Source organism: Mizuhopecten yessoensis, unplaced genomic scaffold, assembly GCF_002113885.1.
Source record: "Mizuhopecten yessoensis strain PY_sf001 unplaced genomic scaffold, ASM211388v2 scaffold716349, whole genome shotgun sequence".
NCBI lineage: Eukaryota > Metazoa > Mollusca > Bivalvia > Pectinida > Pectinidae > Mizuhopecten > Mizuhopecten yessoensis.
Window position 1 is genome coordinate 19,986 of NW_018480072.1, and position 12,029 is coordinate 32,014.

Genomic DNA, 12,029 nt, shown 5'->3' on the forward strand with positions numbered 1-12,029 from the left:
AGAAAATGCTCGTCTAAATGAGTTTCGGTTAAGCAGATATCGTATTCTTGAGCAACATCTTCAATATCATACGGAAGTATATTTTACAATGTATATTCAGAGACCTGAAGTTAATTTAGGTCTATGGTATATTGTATGATCTTAAATCTGTAATTTTAACGAAAGCAAACAATGTATATGATTTTTTCAATGATATGAACAAATAAGTTCATATGTGTGATGTGTGAACCAGTTCTCCAAAAAAACACTAGCTACCCAACTGTGGTAACGACTCTGATGATCGCCGATATATTACAAAGCAGATTCATAGATGGCGAACACACAACTCCGGAGACCATGCTGGTTATTACATTACTCACATTATTAGTAAAGAGTTACTTCCGGCGTTCCGGTTTGGTACATACTAAAGTACTGATTATATAAGATGGACATTACACCAACTTTCTCTTATGTGGAAGAGAAGAACTATGTTTCTCCCATATTAAATTATGTAATATAATTAGATGTGCAGGTATGGGGTGGGGTATATATAATTTTTCGGTAGGGGTAGGCCCTACCACTCTTATATATCTCTTACCGTTGGGGTACATGGTATTATATATATATGCAAATTATAGTCCTAATACTAGATATTTTTTTTATCAAGCACAATTGTTCTTAGAAAGACTGGTTGATAACATTACATGTCTGAAAATAGTAAATAGTGTGATTGATCTTATAACGTGTCAAATAAGTCATTTTAGCTAGAAACATTTTATATCCAGAGGTACATGTATTGTGAGTTTATGAAAACTATATGTGTTTGACACGATAATAAATAATTTTAACTTGAACTTGAACTTGTATTTACATTGGCGTGTGACGTCACATAACATGTCACTATCGTGATGTTTGACCATTGTTCACGGTCCTTATCAGTCACGACTGGAAACATACAAATAGATGGTGTAGATATCCAGGTCTAGAGTTCCTCGGAGATATCAGCAATACCCTTCCAACATGAAGACGTGGCTGTTGTTTGCCTGCGCGGTGGCTGTTCTCGGTAACGAATTTGTACACTTATTAAGTTGTCATTACAGATCTGAATTTTATTGCATAATATTTTATTGATCAATTCTTTTCTGTTTAATAGGCTGGTATTCCAAAAAGATAGAATTCACTTACCGTTCCTAACATTTTACCCCATTTTTCAAAGACTGGTGTCATTATGATTATTATAAATACACTGTAGGTTTGTTGTCATGGTGATCGTATAAATAAGTTTGTTGTCATGGTGGTCGTATTTGTCAGCCCGATCTCAAATATAAAGGCTGATCAGTATGCATAAGCCTGTGACATAGTAATCTTGAAAACGAACCCACTGTCTCATTTTGAAGCTGACGTTACACATTAGCTTGTTACCATGGTGATTGTAAAATTACGACCGTGGTAACGTATTTGCCCGTCGTCATAGTGATATGTATATATGAGTCTGTTGTCAAGGTGATTGCTATACAAAAGCCCGCTGACATAAATGGATAGTGTTCTTTATACATTAGATTCTTGTCATATAATTAAATAAGGCCGTGGAGAAAGGGGCCGCGGAGGCCAAGTGGTTAAGGCCTGACATTCTGCTATCACCAGCCCTCCACCACTAGGTTGCGGGTTGCAGGCCTACGTGGGGCAGTTGCCATGTACTGGCCGTAGGTCGATTTTTTTTCCCCGTGAACTCCGGCTTTCCTCCATCACCGAAACCTGGCACGTCCTTAAATGACCTAAAACACAAACACACCAAACCGGTGATGGTGATCGTTATACAATAGTCTGTCGTCAAAGTAATCATTAGGATCTTCTGTAGTCAGTTGTGAGATTAGCAATGGCTTCATATCATCATATCCTGTCCCTCGGTAAGTTGTTCGAAAAAAATAGCTATTGTTTGGTGAATATTAAATGTCCTTTTTACACTTCATTCAGGACTAGTTAAATCGGAAAATTGTACTACAACCGGATTAGACTGTAGCCATATAGTGTGCGATGAGCACTCGGAGGAATCTTGTTATGACGGCATCTGTACCTGTAGGGACATAACTCCTGGCCAATGTGAGTATATGTGCAGATGCAATCCTATATGTTATTTTGACATAAACAGACTCACGGGAAGACAGTGACATGAGACCAGACGACCTCAAGAAGGTCGTACCAACCTCATATGTGCATAGCACGTGCTTACACGAGTTCCCAAATGTTGAATGTGACTCCGAGTTATTATTTTATTACAAAAATAAAAATGTACATGTTATTGAAACAAACTTATAAGGTAATATTTGAATGATTTAACCTGATTCTTTTTAAATGACGTCTATCTGTTAGTTGGTCTTAAGGTAATTAAAGGCTGTGCCTCAATGGGTGTGGTGTTTGTGTGAAGTATAGGGGGGTATGCCGGATTTGTATTTGCCTCATTGTGATAACGTGGTTCCGATGCCGACTTTATACTTATAACTCACTGAAATACCATGCCGAATGCACCCAGCATAGCATTCCAACCTGTCGCATTATACTGACATCGGTTCAGAACACATTGCCTTCCTCAACTGGGCGAATATTCAACATCAAAAGCAGAAGTGAGGTATTGCCAAGCAAGGCGGTAGAGATGGTAATACAAATATTTCAAATATTGCAAAGGGTGTCCTAAAGTAGAGGGTACAAAAGTAAGTACCTAACTCTGCAATGGGTTCCCACATTATGCGCCTCTTACGACACATACATTGGGTAGATGTATTCTTTTCTCGAGACCCGACCTTCAGAGGTGACGTCATAATCTGGAACATTTTAATATCAGAATATTATTTATAACTGAATTAATAGCGCGTTGGTTTGTTAACATCGATGATGACCGATATCAGTGTTATAACAATGCCTTACTATATGGCTTATGATATTGTCCATTGATAAAGTTTGTTATAGTGAAATATGATCAGATTTACAATAATGATCATTGGAATTGCATTAATATGTTATAGTTAGATTTACAATAATGCATTTTCATTAGATTGCGATAATGTATGATCTTCAGATTAGTAATCATGTAAATAATACAATAATTTATTATCAATAGATTTCCATTTATTATCATAACATTTACAGTAATGTTTTATCACTAGATTTACAATTATGTTCCATAATTTGATTTACAATATGTACCATAATTGGGTTTACTTTTTAGTATTTACTATTGTGTTTATATCATGATTTGGGGTTCCACAGACTGCAGCCACAACGGTGATTGTCATAACATCTTTGGCATGGAATGCAACAATCATGGAACCCATTGGGTGTGCAGTCACAATGACAACAGGTGCCATTGTTACCATGGCCATACTGAGGTCGACTAACCAGCAGGCTTAAAGGCTGCCATAAAGACACGGAGAATTCCTCTGTTCGGTTTAATGAGTAGCACAAAACTAAGTCGTATTGAGGTGTAATTGAATCTTGAGTTTACAAAATAAATTATATAAATTCCGTTGCACAAAGAGGTTTATTTTTTATTTTTTGTTATATGAATTTATACATTCTTTAGACAAGTGAATGAATATTACATTAAGGACCCCAGTCCCACTGGACACTGGAGACTATATATATATATATATAAATCTCGTTGGAATCCCCCAAAAAGCAAAGATAAAATGTTGGAAGATACTATAGAAAGTTTGAAAAATTGCCCTGTTGATTCTGGTTGTCAAAAGAAAGTTAAAAGTAATTTATCATTTAAACAAAGAACCACCTTGAATTCTTTACAAAAAGATAAAACCATAGTTATTAAGGAAGCAGACAAGGGAGGAGCTGTTATTATAATGAACAGTAGTTACTATTGTAAGAAAATGGTGGACATGCTAGAGAAAGAAGAATTTTATACATCTATTGAATCAAGTGCTGATGATGTTACCTATAAGCTTATCAATGATTTAGTCATGAAGTACAAAAAAGGTATTTTTGATAAAGAGGTGAAATATTTAACATCTGATGGTTATAAAACAAGCTACTTTTATGGTTTGCCTAAAATACACAAAAGTACTATCATAGCTGAAGCTATTAAACAACAGAAAAGCGAGTATGTGATGATTGAAAATCCAGATGATTTGACATTTCGACCAATAGTAGGCGGACCTAACAGTGTAACCCAACGGCTTAGTCATTTTGTTGACTTAATTTTGAAGCCACTTTGTTCTTCAGTGAGGAGTTTTATAAAAGACGATTTTGATTTTCTTAAACATTTGCCAAAATCTGTTCCTCCCAATTCTAAACTTGTATCTTTTGACGTCGTCAGCTTATATACAAATATTCCACATGATTTAGGAATTGAAGCTATTACGTATTGGCTTAAGAAACATCCAGATAAGATTGATAATCGTTTTGCTCATGAATTTATTATCAAATCCTTAGAAGTTATTTTGAAAAGAAATGTCTTTTATTTTGATGGCAATCACTACCAACAAATAAAGGGAACGGCCATGGGTACAAAAATGGCACCTACCTATGCAACACTTGTGTTAGGTTATTTGGAAGAGAAACTCTACACCAATATAGAATGTAAATATGGTAAAGTGTTTTCAGAATATGTACAAAACAATTTTTTTAGATTTTTAGATGATTGTTTTATTGCATGGCCTTCTGATATGTGTATTGACAAATTAAGTGAGGAAATGAATTCTCTACATCCGGCTATACGCTACACAATGGAAATGGATGAACATGTTTTACCCTTTTTGGATGTTTTAGTTAAATTAGAAAATGATAATATTGCAACTGATTTGTATTCAAAGCCTACTGATGCTCATAATTACTTAGATTTTTATTCAAATCATACTAAACATATTAAAATTAATATACCTTTTAATCTCGCATCTAGAATTGTAACAATTGTAAGTGACCCCAATATGCTGGATGTGCGACTTAAAGAACTCATGTTTTTCCTGAAGTCGCAGCATTATCCGGACGAGATTATTCGTAGTGGTGTAAATAGAGCTATAGAGAAGGGACCTTTTACATCCCGTGTAGAAGCCAACGATGACCAAGGAATTATTCCTTTTGTATCTACATACAATCCACATAATTTTGCTATGTACCCTATTGTAAAAACCAAAATCGATGACTTGCAGAGAACTAGCGTGCGTATGAAAAATGTTTTAGCTAAACATAGAATTATCAATAGTAAAAGACAACCCAAAAATCTCAAAAGGCTATTGAGTTTTTCCAAGTTTGAAACGAATCAAGCTGAACTTATTGTGTCTAAATGTAATTCGCCCAGATGTGGAACATGTAAAATAATTATTGAAGGTTCTACTTTTGTTTTCAAAAATGGATTTAAATTCACTGTACGTTCTAGTATGAATTGTAAGTCGAAGAATGTTATATATGCTATAGTGTGTGTTAAATGTTTGGAATTTTATATTGGCCAAACTGGGCGTGAACTACGTCAAAGAATGACTCTTCACAAGCAACAAACAATCCATGATGACCTTAGATTTTTACAAGTGAACAAACATATTCATAACTGTGCTAACAATAACTTCAAAGTGTTCCCTATTTACCAAATGCATTCATCTGATGTGATAAAGAGGGAAGTTAAGGAGTCGGAGTTAATGAAACTGTTGAAACCCAGTCTGAATAGTTCACATTAAATTCAACGTGTCATGCTTTAAGCAATTGCTGTGCTTTAAATATTATTGTTCATATTTTATTGTTGCCGTAAATGAAACAATTTGTATCTCCCGTATTTTTTATTGTTGGTAAGATCATAAAGTTATGCATTTGTCTAAGTAATGTAACGTCACAATTTAGCTTGTATTGTTGTTGACGTCATGGATTTATGTGTATGCCTTCTGTGACGTCATAATGACTTTGCATTATTGATGACGTCATACTTTCTTGTGTAAACAACTATGACCTCACAATACCTGTTTTCAAAATAAACAGTCTCCTGATGAACGGGGAATCAACCCGAGAAAGGCCTAGAGACGCTATCTCTGTCTTTTGTTCTATTTTTCATATTTAATTCCAACACAAGGACTTCTCAATGTTTTCTTTATATATATATATATATAGTGTTTTCCACTTATATATCTGAAGCGCAGCTAATTACTACCGTTAACTAGTTAATTACTACCGTTAACTAGTTAATTACTACCGTTAACTAGTTGATTACTACCGTTGACTAGTTAATTACTACCGGTTAGTTGTTGATTACTACAGTTAAGTAGTGGATTACTACCGTTAAGTAGTTAATTACTACCGTTGACTAGATGATAACTACGATAACCTAGTCAATTACTACTGTTAACTAGTTAATTACAACCGTTAAGTAGTTAATAACTACCGTTAACTAGTTGATTACTACCGTTAACAAGTTAATTACTACTGTTAACTAGTTGATTACTACCTTTAACTAGTTGATAAGTTCCGTTTACTAGGTTTACAAGGTTATTACTACTATTACCTAGGTTATTACTTCTGTTAGCTAGGTTATTACTACTGTAAACAAGGTAATTACAGTTAGCTATGTAATTACTACTTTTGCCTAGGCGATTACTACTGTTAACAAGGTAGTCCGGCTTAAAGACAGCCGACCAGATGGGGGGAGCGTACAAGAGCCAGCCGACCTGAGGGATGGACACACAATAGACCGCCGACCCCAGGGAGGGACACACAAGAGCCAGCCGACCTGAGGGATGGACACACAATAGACAGTCTACCAGATGGAGGGACGCACAAGAGACAAACAACCCAAGGGAGGAAAGCACAAGCGACAGCCGACCAGATCGAGGGACGCACAAGAGTCAAACAACCCAAGGGAGGAAAACACAAGCGACAGCCGACCAGATGGGGGGAGCGTACAAGAGAAAGCAGCCCTGAGGAGGGATGCACAAGAGACAGACGACCTGATGGAGGGGGCGTTCTTCTGTTAACTAGTTAATTACTAACGTTAACTAGTTAATTACAACCGTTAAGGAGTTAATAACTACCGTTAACTAGTTGATTACTACCGTTGACTAGTTAATTACTAACGTTAACTAGTTAATTACAACCGTTAAGGAGTTAATAACTACCGTTAACTAGTTGATTACTACCATTAACAAGTTAATTACTACTGTTAACAAGGTAGTCCGGCTTAAAGACAGCCGAACAGATGGAGGGGGCGTACAAGTGACAGCCCACCTGCGGGAGGGACACACAAAAGACAGCCGCCCCGAGGGAGGGACGTACAAGAGTCAGCCGAGCAGATTGAGGGAGCGTACAAGAGCCAGCCGACCAGATGGGGGGAGCGTACAAGAGCCAGCCGACCTGAGGGATGGACACACAATAGACAGCCGTCCCGAGGGAGGGACGCACACGAGTCAGCCGACCAGATGGGGGGAGCGTACAAGAGAAAGCAGCCCTGAGGAGGGATGCCCAAGAGACAGCCGACACGAGGGGGGACTTACAAGAGACAGCCGACACGAGGGGGGACTTACAAGAGACAGCCGACCTGAGGGATGGACACACAATAGACCGCCGACCCCAGGGAGTGACACACAAGAGACACCCTCCCCCAGGGAGGCACACACAAGCGACAGCCGACCCCAGGGAAGGACATATATATATAGTGTTTTCCACTTATATATCTGAAGCGCAGCTAATTACTACCGTTAGCTAGTTGATTACTACCTCTAACCAGGGGATAAGTTCTGTTTACTAGATGATTACAAGGTTATTACTACTGATAGCTAGGCAATTACTACTGTTAATAAGGTAAATGATTACTGTTAACAAGGTAATTACTACTGTTAACTAGTTGATTACTACCGTTGACTAGTTAATTACTACCGTTGACTAGTTAATTACTAACGTTAACTAGTTAATTACTAACGTTAACTAGTTAATTACAACCGTTAAGGAGTTAATAACTACCGTTAACTAGTTAATTACAACCGTTAAGGAGTTAATAACTACCGTTAACTAGTTGATAACTACCTTTAACTAGTGGATAAGTTCTGTTTACTAGTTGATTACAAGGTTATTACTACTATTGCCTAGGTTATTACTTCTGTTAGCTAGGTTATTACTACTATTGCCTAGGTTATTACTTCTGTTAGCTAGTTTATTACTACTGTAAACCAGGTAATTACTGTTAATTATGTTATTGCTACTGTAAACAAGGTAACTACTGTTAGCTATGTAATTACTACTTTTGCCTAGTCAATTACTAATGATAACTAGTTAATTACTAACGTTAACTAGTTAATTACTACCATTAACAAGTTAATTACTACTGTTAATAAGGTAAATGATTACTGTTAACAAGGTAATTACTACTGTTAACAAGGTAATTACTACTGTTAATAAGGTAAATGATTACTGTTAACAAGGTAATTACTGTTAATTAGGTAATGTCTACTTTTAACAAAGTTATTACTACTGTTAGCTAGGCAATTTCTACTATTAACTAGGTAATTTCTGTTAATTAGGTAATTACTACTGTTAACTAGGTAATTACTGTTAACTATGTAATTACTACTTTTGACTAGGCAATTACTACTGTTAACTAGTTGATTACTACCATTAACAAGTTAATTACTACTGTTAATAAGGTAAATGATTACTGTTAACAAGGTAATTACTACTGTTAACAAGGTAGTCCGGCTTAAAGACAGCCGAACAGATGGAGGGGGCGTACAAGAGACAGTCGACCAGATGGAGGGACGCACAAGAGGCAGCCGACCCCAGGGGAGGACACACAAGAGACTTAGGTAATTACTACTGTTAATAAGGTAAATGATTACTGTTAACAAGGTAGTCCGGCTTAAAGACAGCCGACCAGATGGAGTGACGCATAAGAGACAGCCAACCCGAGGGAGGGACACACCAAAACAGCCGACCTGATGGAGGGACACAGAAGAGACAGCCTACCAGATGGAGGGACACACAACAGACAGCCTACCAGATGGAGGGCCACACAATAGACAGCCGCCCCGAGGGAGGGACGCACAAGAAACAGCCGACCAGATGGAGGGACACACAATAGACCGCCGACCCCAGGGAGGCACACACAAGAGACAGCCTACCTGAGGGAGGGACACATAATAGACAGCCGACCCGATGGAGGGAGCGTAAAAGAGACAGCAAACCTGAGGAGGGATGCAAAAGAGACAGCCGACCTGAGGGAAGGACACACAAGAGACTTAGGTAATTACTACTGTTAATAAGGTAAATGATTACTGTTAACAAGGTAGTCCGGCTTAAAGACAGCCGAACAGATGGAGGGGGCGTACAACAGACAGCAGACCTGAGAAGGGAAGCACAAGAGACAGCCGTCCTGAGGGAGGGACACGCAAGAGACAGCCGACCTGAGGGAAGGACACAGAAAAACAGCCGACCAGATGGAGGGAGCGTACAAGAGACAGCAGACCTGAGGAGGGATGCACAAGAGACAGCCGACCTGAGGGAGGGACACACAATAGACAGCCGACCCGAGGGAGGGACGCACAAGAGACAGCCGACCTGATGGAGGGACACACAAGAGACAGCCTACCAGATGGAGGGACACACAATAGACAGCCTACCAGAAGGAGGGACGCACAAGAGACTGTCGACCAGATAGAAGGGCACTAATACTCCAAGTCTTACAGAACAATCCTCTACTAACATAGGGGAGTTAATTGTATCAGTCTCTCTTTGGTAAAAGTGACCACTCAGTTATCGATATTGAATGCCATGTTCATGAACATAAACTGAAATGAAATCTCAATATAGGTACTATATAGGAAATTAGCAAAACTAAATATTGAATTGGGAAAGAATGTTTTTAATTGCAATAAGAATGTAAAAGTTCAATGAAACCTTTTTTGAGGAATCGAAACAGCTTATAAAAAATATTCCAAATAAACTGATAAGCCAAAGAGAAAACCAATAATATAGGTTGAAGAACTGCTTTAATTTACTATACAAATGGTTTTCTGTTAGGATAAGTTTTAGGAGCACTTTTATTTACTTTATTTAAACAGGTTTAAGCAAGGATCAGTTTTAGGAACACTTTCTTTTATTTACTTTAAATAAATGGCTTTCTGCAAGGATCAGTTTTAGGACCTATTTTAATAAATGGTTTTTCGCAATCATGCAATCTTCGTGTTTTGAGTGTTTTTTTAACTTATTATATGATCCATATATACATACAAGCATTTCCTTTCTAGCTCGCTTCTTTATTTAATAAAGGAGCACATGAAAGAACTGTTCCAGATGATCTCTGTAAGGTTAAACCTGTGAAACCCATGAAATTAAGGATCTCTGTCCCACTGCACTGCCGTTTTTACTTTATACAGTAACCTCCCCTTAACAGCCGTTCGGATGTATACTGTAGCGCGTATTTCCATTGTCCTGGTATCGCAATTGTTTATTTCATCTCCCTTAAATTTCATCAAAGTCCTGTAAGGTATTCATTTTTTTTCAAAAATAATTAATCAAAGCTACATATTGTCTATAAACATATGTTCCTATAGGGAACGCAATAATATTAATGAACTTGTAAGTCACTTTTTATAATGAACTTGTAAGTCACTCTTTTTCAAAGCTACATAGTCATGCTGGAAAAATATTTTTTCGAATGCATAGTTCATTTTTTGAGTGGTACGGTGATCCTTAAGTCAGAGACGCTGATAACAAACAAGGAATAATGAGACAGTGCCATTGTTAACCTAATTTGTTTCAACTTTTGTCTTGCAGACCAGGCGGGCTAAGACAAACTCACTTTATAGTTACAATTGTTAACCATTTCACCACTGTAGACCATAATGGACTCGTCCATATCAATGCATCGTAGAGTGTACTAAAGTTACATAAGGGGTGAGAGGGCTAATCTATGAAAGTGTTCGTACTGAGGATCTACTGTTTATCCAATAAATATAAAATATAATTATTGTTCTACACACACTTACAATGATATTCAGTTGAACATTTATCTGGCACTACCACAGTGTAGTCATATGCTAATTTACCACAAACAAAACAAATGTGCAATAAAAATCACTTAAGGATCCTCGTCCCATTGTAGTGATTTTTGCCATTTAGAGTAACCTCCCCTGAATTTTGTTTTGGCTACAACTGTAGCACAATAGGGTCAGAATACTACTTTAACCAAGTAGCTTGGTCGGTTAGTGTGATAGTATAACAATCTGAAACCCTGGGTTCAAATTCAGGTCTATAGACGCACTGAAGTTTTATAATCAGAACACTGTTGTTGATAAATTTGTATTTATTTCATCTTAGTCTTTTTCTCTCATAAAAGTCACGCAATGTACAGTGTATATTTTTCTTTTTCAAAAAGACTTATCAAAGCTGTAGTCATCCCAGGAAAATTAGTGTTCAATGCATCGTTACATTTTTGGCAGTGGTACAGGGATCCTTAATCATAACTCGTCTCCATTTACAATACCCAAAATAATTCATTGGTGTATTTTATGTCAGAAATGTACATAATGTGGTCCCGATCATACAGATCTATACGTTGTAGCATTCACCTCTTCAATCTGACATCCATGTACTGTAGACTACTTATCAATCGCCTGTATTTTCTTACATAGCCAACCACATAAGATGAGAGTTTTTCCATTTCTCATTTCCGTGCGTGAAATACAGAGCTTACCAGAAATATCTATCTTACACCCTATTTCACGTCACTTGCTTCACAATGGCTCAACAATGACCTGATGTCACGAATTTGGAAAACTGTGATGCCGTAATGCAGAAAAGGCGCCGTGATGAAATAGAAACCTTTTACAATATATTTACTGTACATGTTAGAAGGAGGAGATTATTAACAAGTAGCACATAGTTAACAAGTAGTTATACAATGTAGGTCACTGTGACCTTGTTATATATTGGCTCAATTATGTCAACAATTCTGTCTTTTTGAGCCTAAATACATATTACAACCGTACAATAATCTCACAAAATTGTATTGATAAGTGTCTTATCCTAACCTAAAGAATTGGGGTTCAAAAAGAATCAAGAGGAGGGGGGGG